Source organism: Crocodylus siamensis, chromosome 4 (genome assembly GCF_052110815.1).
Source record: "Crocodylus siamensis isolate JL-2025a chromosome 4, ASM5211081v1, whole genome shotgun sequence".
Taxonomy (NCBI): domain Eukaryota; kingdom Metazoa; phylum Chordata; order Crocodylia; family Crocodylidae; genus Crocodylus; species Crocodylus siamensis.
The window spans coordinates 103553811-103564423 of NC_143398.1; positions in this window are offsets into that span (position 1 = coordinate 103553811).

Sequence of the window (10613 nt, forward strand, 5' to 3'; positions counted from 1 at the left end):
GCTTCACAGTCAGGGCAGCTAGGATCTGGAACTAACTTCCCAGGGAAGTAGTGCTGTCTCCTACCTTGGGGGTCTTTAAGAGGAGGCTTGACAGTTACCTAGCTGGGGTCATTTGAGCAGGTGGTTGGATAAGATCTGCAAGGTGTATTCCGACCCTATGTCTATGAATCTATGAAAATCCCTCTGTTTTCTCTTTTCCAGACTAAATAATCCCAGTTCATTCAATCTTTCCTCATAAATCATGTTTCCCAGACTTCCAATTATCTTTTTACTCTCTGCTAGATTTTTTTCTAATTTGTCCACCTCTCTCTAGAAGTGCAATGTCCAAAACTGGACATTGTGTCCCAAGTGAGGCTTCACCGATGCTGAACAAAGTGGAAGAGTCATTCTCCTTGAATTTTAAGTTATACCTTTATTAATACAGCCCTTTTTCTTTTTCTTTTTTGCTAGCGAGAGCTTACTGTTGGCTTATATTCAGTTCAGAGCCCACTATAACCCCAGGTGCTTTTCTGCACTACTGCAGCCTAGCTAGTCATTCTTTAATCTGCACTTGTGCATGCTATTTTTCTGTCTCAAGTGAAGCACTTTGTACTCATCCTTATAGAATTTCACTTGATTAACTTCAGACCATTTCTTCAGTTAATCAAAGTCATCCTGAATCCTAAATCTACCTCTGCAGTGTCAGCACTCCTGCTTGCTGTCATGTGCAAATTTGCTAATTGTACCCTCAATCTCAACTTCCAAATCAGTAATGAATAGGGGAGCAACAAAAGAGATTTTTTAGGTTGATACTGATGGCTGATTTTTAAGGACCCGTATTGGTCAATACTGATCTGATTCTGATATGCAGCCAGGCAGCTTTGGTGTGGGGGAAGGGATGGAGTGAGGGAAAGGGTGTGTGGGGGGGTGTTGGGGGGGCAGATTGAGGCCCCCGCAGTGAGGGAGGGAGTGAGGCAGGGCAGGGGCAGATGCTGCTCAGCCAGGGTGGGGCAGGGTAGTGTGTGGGATGGAGCTGCAGCTCATCCTGTGGGTATGGGGGAAGTGGTTTCCACTACTGCATGCACCCCAGGAGGACAAGGGGTGGTGGTGAGCCCCAGGATCTGAGCATGGGGTAGGGCAGGGCAGGGCAGGGCAGGCTGCTGCTGCAAGTTGGGGTCAGGGACTGTGCTGGGCTCTTCCTGGTGGAGGGCTGGGCTGGGCTGCACTTGGGGAGGAAGGTGGTGGCACTGGGATGGGCCAACGCGGGGGCTGCAGCCATCCAAAAATTCTCTATAGCCCCCCTGTAGCCCCTTCCCAGCACTGCCACCACGCGCTCTGAGTGTAGTCTGGCCCAACCCCCCCACCAGGAAGAGCCTAGCACAGCCATTGGCCCCAGCCCACAGTGGCAGGCTGCCCCACCCCACATGCAGATCCAGGGGCACATGTCCCTCCCCTCCCCCCCCCTCCCGTGCTCCCTGGATGAGGCACAACTTCATCCCATGCCCTGCCCCTGCACCACTCCCTCCCTCCGGGGGCCTTGATCTGCCCCCCCATGCCCCATCCCTTCCCCCACACAAAACTTACCAGCCCAACGCTGGTCTCCAAGACACTGGGCTGCATGCCTGGCCCCATGCCTTCTGTGCCTGTGTGCATTCACAGGGCATTTATCAGCCACATCAGACAAAACAAGCTGATTTCTGATACTATGAATTTTCCCTATATCGGTGCCAATTTGATACGAGACTGATGTATCAGTCCTCTAGTAGCAAAGGTTTTAAACAATGTCTGACCCAGAACATGCCCCCTTGAAACCCTGCTTGATACATCCTCCCAACTAGACATTGAGCTCGTGATGACTACTCATTGAGCATGATGATCCAGTCAGTTGTGTCTACCACTTTCACCTAGATGATATTTCCTTATCTTACAAAATGGGACATAATCATATGAATTGCTTAGGCACTTATGAAAAATTCTCCTCACTGCTATGAGCTTGAAGAAAGTGTTAATAAACTGGGAAGCTGATATAAACTGCTTCACTGAAATTTGGTGGTACCTGAAATATACGTTGCTGAATTATATGTCGGTCTTCTGGCAAAATGACTATCTCGTCCCTTCCACTTAACAAAAGGGGCTCCAGTTCTTTTATTTCTAAAACCAGAGCTTCTCCCTTTCTATTTCAGAAAACAAGAATGTTTTTTATAAAGTCCTTTGTCTTGTCAGGCAGGAATAGAGGTGAAGTAAGTCCCTTTGCTTCCTGTTTACTTGCACTGCAATGATTTCCCAACACCCTTGGATTTACTTTCCTTTATTTTACACACACAAACACACACCATTTCTCTTCAGAGCAATTTGTTTCATTACATATTGTAACAATTTATCTGTCTGCTTCCTGCCAGTTAGTGCACAGGCAAAAATGCTCAATGGCTCACAACAGATCATTTTCAAAAACATAATTTTCATCAAGCGATCTATTTTGTGTTGTAAAATTAAACCATGTGCTCTAGCTATAAAAAAGGTAGAAGATAGTGCCAGAGAAGAAGAGCTATCAAAATATTTTCTATAGATGGTCTCTGTAGGCCATAGGGTCTTTTTCATGTATTCCTTCTAGAAAGCCAGAACTTGGAGTTTAGACTTGAGTTTGGCTGCATCTCAGATTAGACCTATATTTGGAAGAAATGAAAGACCTGATGGATTTGTTTTGCCCAAGGCCTCACACTTTCCTTGGAGGGACTCCAAGGCCGCCCACACACCCTTGTCTTTTCCAGTTCCTGTAGCAGTAACAGAAAAAGAAATAACATGAGGCTCAATCCTACCACCCTTACACCCTCTGACCTCTCAAACAGTCCCATTGATTGGAGTGGGACTACTCAAGGTGTAAGGTCCTACTCACTGGGTGCATCTACGAGAGACAATTACTGTGGAGTGATCTAATTAGCTCCACAGTAAAGTGTCACTGTCTACATAAGCAGTGCTATTAGGCCAGAGTAAATTAAGTAACTCTGCTGTAGGATAGTACTGCCCAACACAAGTACTATTCTATGGTGGCATTATTTACTCCGCCTCAACACACATGGAGACAGTGACCAGGGCTGGTAAATGCATGTGCACATGTGCACTGTAGCACCCTCATGCCCCAGCCAACCACACTGCAACACATTGAGCCAGGTAGGAGCAGCCCCTGGCTGGCAGGCTGAGCCCCTGGGCCTCCTGCTGTCTGGGGCTGTATTGCCCCAGCTTAACATGCTGTGGTCCTGGGCACATATGTAAATGCTGCACCCTGGAGCAATAAACTCTGTCATGAACTGTGCCAAAGTTTATTGCATCATGCTAATTTCACATGTAGATGCACCCACTGTGAGGAAGGAAGACAAGATCTAATCCCTAGCTTTTTTACACTACTGTATTTTGAAAAATGAAGACTTAGAGTATGGGCATATGAGTATCTTACTTCTGGGTAAAAAGGGGCAAGGCTTTATTGTGCATAAACTACTCTCCAGTCACTGCCCACATGCATGCACTTAATCCCAGTACTCCTCTTTTCTTGAGGGCTAAGATAATGACAACAGGCCAAATTCTTCTCTTGTCTAACATCATTGACACCTGGGGTTCCAACAGTGATACATGCTCCTTGTGCTTTCAGAATTAAGTTCTTTCCATAAGAGGCAAATTGTGCAGTCCTTAACAAAGACCTGCCACGTTCTCCCATGAGTCCTCAAAAGCTATCCTGAGAGTAATACCTTTAACACTGTTCTCTCTATGCTAAGTTTGTTACTTCTTAATCTGTATATGAATACAAGAATGAGTGTTGACTCAGAGTGAGGTGCACCAACTGTGTAGCTTTTACAATAGCCATTGCTTCATCGTCACAGAGTACCATGGAGAGGCTCTGTCACCACCTTGTCAATTGTACATCAGGGTGATGGGAGAAGGATGTGATGGAGTCTATAAGCAAAGACAAATGTCACAGAGGAAAAGAACCACAAAGTAAAAATATACATCATCTTTGTCAGTTCACATCTGAGCAGTTTCATATTAATTTCTCACAGGGAGGCCCACAAGCCAAGTAAAATACATCTTGTGACGTTAAGCTGAACTAGTGATGAACTCCCCTTGTGTATTTTGCTAATACTGATAAGCTTTTTCTTCCTAGATAGGGAGCAGTTAGAACAAAATAGTGTATGCTATTAAATTTCTATTTTTTTCTGGTATATATCAAAGAACTCTTATGAAATTAACTAACCTTACTGTATTTTTTTGGCTGATCCTTCTACCTATTTCAATGTTTCCTAATGTTTCTAAGATGACTGAAGGCTTCTCTATAAATTTATCAGGAATTCTAAGGGTGGCCATTCTAAGGGAAATGCTTGACTTGAGGGATTCAGCAAGGTGGAAAGAGGAATTCTAAGTAACCTTAGATCTCCATGACAGTGTGCCATATTTCTGTTCATTTTACACCACTCCCTCATGTCCTGGTGGCGAGCAGTATTGCATTACAAGGCAAAACTTCCTTTCTCTGGTGGGAGGCCTTTACTTCTTAATTACTTTCCTATGATTTCTAAAGATTTCATCCTGTACACTGCACAAGGAAGATGCATTATGGGTTGAACCCTTACCCTGATATCATCAGTAAAGCAACACAATGGCAGAAGAAAACCCATGAGCTTCCCCCAAGATAAGGAAGCATCTCATTCTCAGCATACCTTGTCCCTTCTGGCCCATGGAAGAGAACAAAACAAAACAAAATAGAAAGACAAAAAAAAAAGTCAAACCCACATGACAATAACAATTATAATAATTCCTACAGGATTTTAAAACATTTTATGATCCGATATACAAATATATATATACAAAGATCACTCAGTCAACCACTGAAATGCAACCACTGACACAGTGAAACATAGCAAGTGTTGAACAACCCTCAAAAGTGCTGAAGAATAATTTAAGACAATTTAACTAAAGATACTAGGCAAGGTCATCAGCCCAGGAACCTTGCACCACTAAAGTTAGTGCAAAGAAAGTGGGACTTTCTCCAAAGCCCCCCTTACCTGCTGCAGGGGGAGTTCCCAGTAGGCAAGAAGACAAGGGAACAAGCTCATCCCCGATACATCCTCATTATAACAAACTCTATTTATAATAAACTCCATGCTTTAAACAACCCAAACATGAAAATATTTTTTCATTATGATAATGCAGCAAATTGACCCAACTGATTATAGAGGACACCCTGTTTTTCATTAACTTTTCTCTCAGTCCCAAAGGGGATCATTATAATGAGGTTGTACTGTGGTTTCCTCCCTACAGCATCCAGTTCAGAGGTCTATGGCAGAGGGTGATACGTATGCAGAGGAAATGGCTGGAGACAATGATCTCCAGCATTTTCCTGACGGTACATGGTCGCTGAGAATATTATATTGGTCATATTCCCATTATGTTTGCATTAATGCATAATTGGCAACACATTTGTCTAAGTTGTAGGAACTTTTCCATGAAGTATCCAAATTTTTTTTTCCCTTCCATATGGGGGACAGGACAAGGAGCAAAGGACTCAAGAGGCAGCAGAGGAAATTTAGGTTTGAAATGAAGAGAAAACTTATGATTATGAGAGTGGTCAAACATTGGAACAGGCTACCTAGAGAAACTGTGGAATCTCCAACCCTGGAAATTTTGAAGAGCAATTTGGACAGACACTGGCTGGGATGGTTTAGTTAGAGATGATCCTGCCTTCAGCAGGGTGCTAGAGTAGGTGACCCTGTGAGGCACCTTCCAATCCTACTCTTCTATGACCCTATGTTCCTTATAATCAAGATTGTTTCATATTTTAAGATGTATTGCCCACTGAAAATATATTACAGATTTATATATACAGTCTATGATTAGGTAACGTACCACGCATTGTCTTAAGTAGGGAAAAAAAGCTCTTCTAGTTTGGAAGCTGAAGCTGAACTTAGGCTAGATGGTTTATATCAATCTGGGCTACCACTATAAAGAAATGGCTCAGTTCTGCTGTCATTGAAATCATAGTACTAAATCTTCAGCTGGAAGAAGTCAGTTGAAGACCTTGGATTTTTAGTGATGCGCTGCTGATTTGCACCAACTGTCCATCTGGATGAATAACAACATTCCCATTAAAATAGTGAGAGCTAAAAGTTATACGTAAAAATAAAGAAGTAATTTATAGTAGTTGCAATTCACAGAACTTAGTAACTGACCTTATACAAAGGGAAAATTCTACACAGCTGAGCTATAGTAATGCTCAGTGAGAGGTATAAACTAACATACTTTAGATTCACTAAAAGAAAATGAACTCATAAAGGCAGTATGCCTATTAAATTGTTCAGTAAACAGTCTTTGCTTTAAGATGTCTCATGAAATGACACAGATGATGTTCACTTTACACTTTTGTAGAAAAGGGAATTAAAAACATTCTCAATAAAATCTGTAAAAAAGAAATCTTGTTTTTAAGTATTTCCTGAATTGATCCCAAAACTGATGGGTTACAAATGGAATGTGTGTTGGATGATGGAATGAAATTTGTAGAGCGTTGAAGCCTCGTACTTCAGACAGTTCAGTTTGGTTCTGAATCTTATGTTAGTTCATATTTCTTGGTCTAGATCTAAGTAAACAAAGTGATTTCACTCAACTCATATGTCTCTAGTGTCCTACAAATGCAAGTTTTGAAACTGAATCCGAATCTTCTGTTTAGCTCCCTCATGAAACATTTTGCTAGCTGTAAGGAGTTAGGTAGAAGTCATATAAATGTCACTTATTATCCACTATTATTTGTTACAAACTTTTTCTAATTTTTCTCATTTTCCTTCCTTGGCTGATTTAACTCAATAGTTAGCAGAACATGTTTTTGGTATAAATAGACTTTCCAGAAATCCTTTCACATTATTAAATGAAAACATCACTGATATTGTAATTATTTTATTGAGGTATTCATTTCTTCTGATGTGTGCAAGATGATTGAGCAACTCTTTTTTGAATGAGATCCTTTTAAATATTACTGACTTGCATATACCTACATTATCCTCATTTGCCTAGCTGGGTTAATGAAAGACCAAAGGGAATTTCTAGACAGAGAAAATTATCTTTCAGATTGCACTGACTGCTTGGTCTGCCTAAGAACAGGAATGGCAGCATGACAAGGGCTTTTAGGAGAAAATTGGTCTTTCATACGCTGAATAAGAATAATAGGCTAAGAACTTGTTCATGATTAGCTACTGCAGAATGTTTTATTTCTTTCTTCACAGTTTGAGAAGATTTTAAGTATCAATTAACAATTATTTGGACCTAATTGGGAAGATTTTACAGGCCTGGCCCTGTTCTCAGTGAAGTCCTAATACGATATGCTCATGCTGCATAATGCCATACTTCCATTACCATCAGTGGGGCTACTGCAAATTATACCACATGCCAACATGAAGATTAAAAGAATACATGCATGCTTTTGTGTAGGATACAAAAATAATTCAAAGCAACTATAATGCAGGAAAAAAGGAGGACCAGTATTGAAACTCACAAATAGCCCTTGCTTATGAGTATCTTTTCCGTGACAAGCTGGAGAAGTTGGAGAAAAAAGCACAGCTCATGTAGTTCTGGGCCCCAGCAAAAAGAATCAAGAAAAATAACTTTCACTAGTAAACTCAAGTGGATTGAATTAGTGTAGGTCTAAAGACAAGAATGAGATTTCATTCTATTATATACATGTCCAGGCAGGAAACCTATACAGCATTATAGGTTTAGGCATAGTTTCACAAAGGGGCTTAGGCACAGTTTCAGGTGTCCTGTCACCTAGTAGAATCCTTGGGCCTCTGGCTTCCTGTACAATGCACTGGAGAGAGTTAGGAATGGGATTCACAGAAGCCAACATGCCAAATGGATGGTCATCTAACCTACTGATTAGGACATGTTGAGGATGGGGGCCAAAACTAACCTCTGCTCTCGAGTTTGTTAGGTCCCTTATTCCAGACAGGAGGGATTTTTAGCCATAGACCTTCTCCTGGAGTTAAGCACCCCAGCCAGGTCAGTGGTCTCTCATGAAAAAATCTTAGTACTTAAATTTCTGCCAGGGGGCATGTGTGTATTTATCTAAACCAGGATACCACCAAGCATCTGGGACAGCTATTTCATGCCTAAGGCCCAGCAGGATTCTTGAACTAGGTGTTTTTCCATATACCTCACCTACACAGCCAAAACTGGTGAGCATGCCAGTCTCAGGTATGAGCTAGGGTTGCCAACTCTGACTGAAGCTATTCAGAGAATTTTTTTTTCCCAACACAATGTAATGTCATTGATTGTACTGTTCAACCCATTCACAATATCAGTCTCCCAGACTGCTTTCAGTAGTCACCAGGAGATGGATGCTGATTCCAGTAGACTCTTGGCCAATCTGAGAGTGTTGGCAACCCTACATGAGACAGGCAGGGACAAGGCATTTTGGGGTTTGCCATCTGTGTGACCAACTGTAGCTGCTGTTAGGGGAGTCGCCTGGGAGATATAGGATATTCACTCTGTCTGACTTGGAACAGAAAGATGAACCCAGTTTTCCCTATGCCAAAAGAGCACCCGAAGCTAAAGTGCTTTCAGGAATGAAGCCATCATATATTTTTTTATATATTAAGTGGGCCATGAGAAAGAGAAAGTGAAAACAGGTGATGAACTCTGCGGTCATACGCAGTCAGCTATCAGGATAGGATGGTTGTTCACATACACATGGAAGCTAAGGCACTAAAGGCCTGTAGGTTCTTCAAGGCTAGGTGGCAGCCATAAAAGGGTTTGTTTGTGGATCTGGGCTTTAAAGACTTATTCTGCATTCCATGTTTAAGGGCTGATTATGTAGGATTTACACACAAAATCTAGTCAAAGGGATAGAAATTTCTGTCAAGCTTTAACATACGTAATTGTCTTCACATTGTATGTCTTCTGGGAGGGAAGGGCATATAAAGAAATGGGGCAGGACTGGAGCCTCATGGAGTGGAAAGGAAAATGACCTCTAAGGAGTACAAACAACTCCCCTCTCAAATGCCATCAAGGCCATGTGTAGATGAAACAAGGGGCATGCGTGCATGACACTTTAAAGTGGACTAAATGCTTTTGTACTGCATATGGGATGTTGGTGTCTGCATGTCTCGGCAGCGTATTGTGCATTAATTACAGCCGTTGTAGCAAATTTGCGGTGTAATGCACTTTAAATGACTTAGGGTTCAACAACCTAAAACGCCTCTGAGGAGTTTTAATTTGCTGCCCTATCAGCTGTAGAGTGAAGCACCAGGCTCTGTGCAGCTCAGGGGCTCTGCAGGAAGCCTTGCAGGCAGCCTGGCAGCAGCCTGGGAAAGCAGGCTCCACCCAAGAAAGCAAAACAAAAAGCAGTGAGCCTGATTGTTTCCCACCCCCCACCCCTTCCCCAGAGCCTGCCTCCTGGCCTGAGCTGCATAGGGGTCCGGTTCTTCCTACTGTGGCTGTGGTGCTGCCTGGGGGAGCGGGGGCAGTGTGCTGCTGTCACGGAGGGAAGCACTAGCCCCCACCACAGCCCAGGGATTGCTCCACCGGCTGGCAGCTCACCCTCCCTTCCCTGCTGCCAGAGAGGCAGGTAAGTTGGGTGTGTGCATGACACAGGGGTTTAACTGGTCCTAAATTGAAGCAGTGTGTTTTTAAAAACACACTGCTTCAACTGGGCCCCTGTTTCATCTGCACACGCCCCAAGAAACAGACATAGCTGCCATAAAGAGAGAAGAGAATCATAGAATCATAGAAGTAGGGTCGGAAGGGATCTTGTAGATCTTCAAGTCAGACCCCCCCACCTGAGCAGGAGAAAAACTGGGTTCAAATGATCCCAGCTAGGTAGGCATCAAGCCTCTTTTTAAAGACCCCCAGGGTAGGAGCCAGCACCACTTCCTTTGGAAGTTGGTTCCAGATCCTAGCCACCCTAACTGTGAAGTAGGTCTTATGGATGTCTAATCTAAACCTACTCTCCAACAACTTATGGCCATTATTCCTTGTTATGCCAGGGGGCGCTAGGGGATACAAGGTCTCTCCCAAACCCTTCTGGTCCCCCCTAGTGAGTTTATAGACAGTCACCAGGTCCCCCCTCAGCCTTCTCTTTTGAAGACTGAACAGGTTCAGGTCCCGCAGCCTCTCCTTGTAGGGTCTGCCCTGTTGTCCCTGGATCATGCGGGTGGCCCTCCTCTGGACCCTCTCAATGTTGTCCACATGCCTCCTGAAGTGGGGCGCACAGAACTGGACACAGTACTCCAGCTGTGGCCTGACCAGTGTCACCTAGAGGGGGAGGATCACCTCCTTGGCCCCACTTGAGATGCACCTGTGGATGCACGACAAGGTGCGGTTAGCCCTGCCAACCATGACCTCGCATTGTTGGCCAATGTTCATCTTGGAGTCAATAATGACTCCAAGATCCCTTTCTGCCTCCATGTTCTCAAGAAGGGAGTTTCCCGTCTTATAAGTGTGCTGCTGGTTACTGCTGCCCAAGTGCAGCACCCTGCACTTGTCAGTATTGAAACTGTTTTTGTTAGCCCACCCCTGTAACCTATCCAGGTCTTGCTGTAGTCTTTCCCTCCCTACTAGCGTGCTCACCTCACCCCAAATTTTGGTATCATCAGCAAATTTAAACA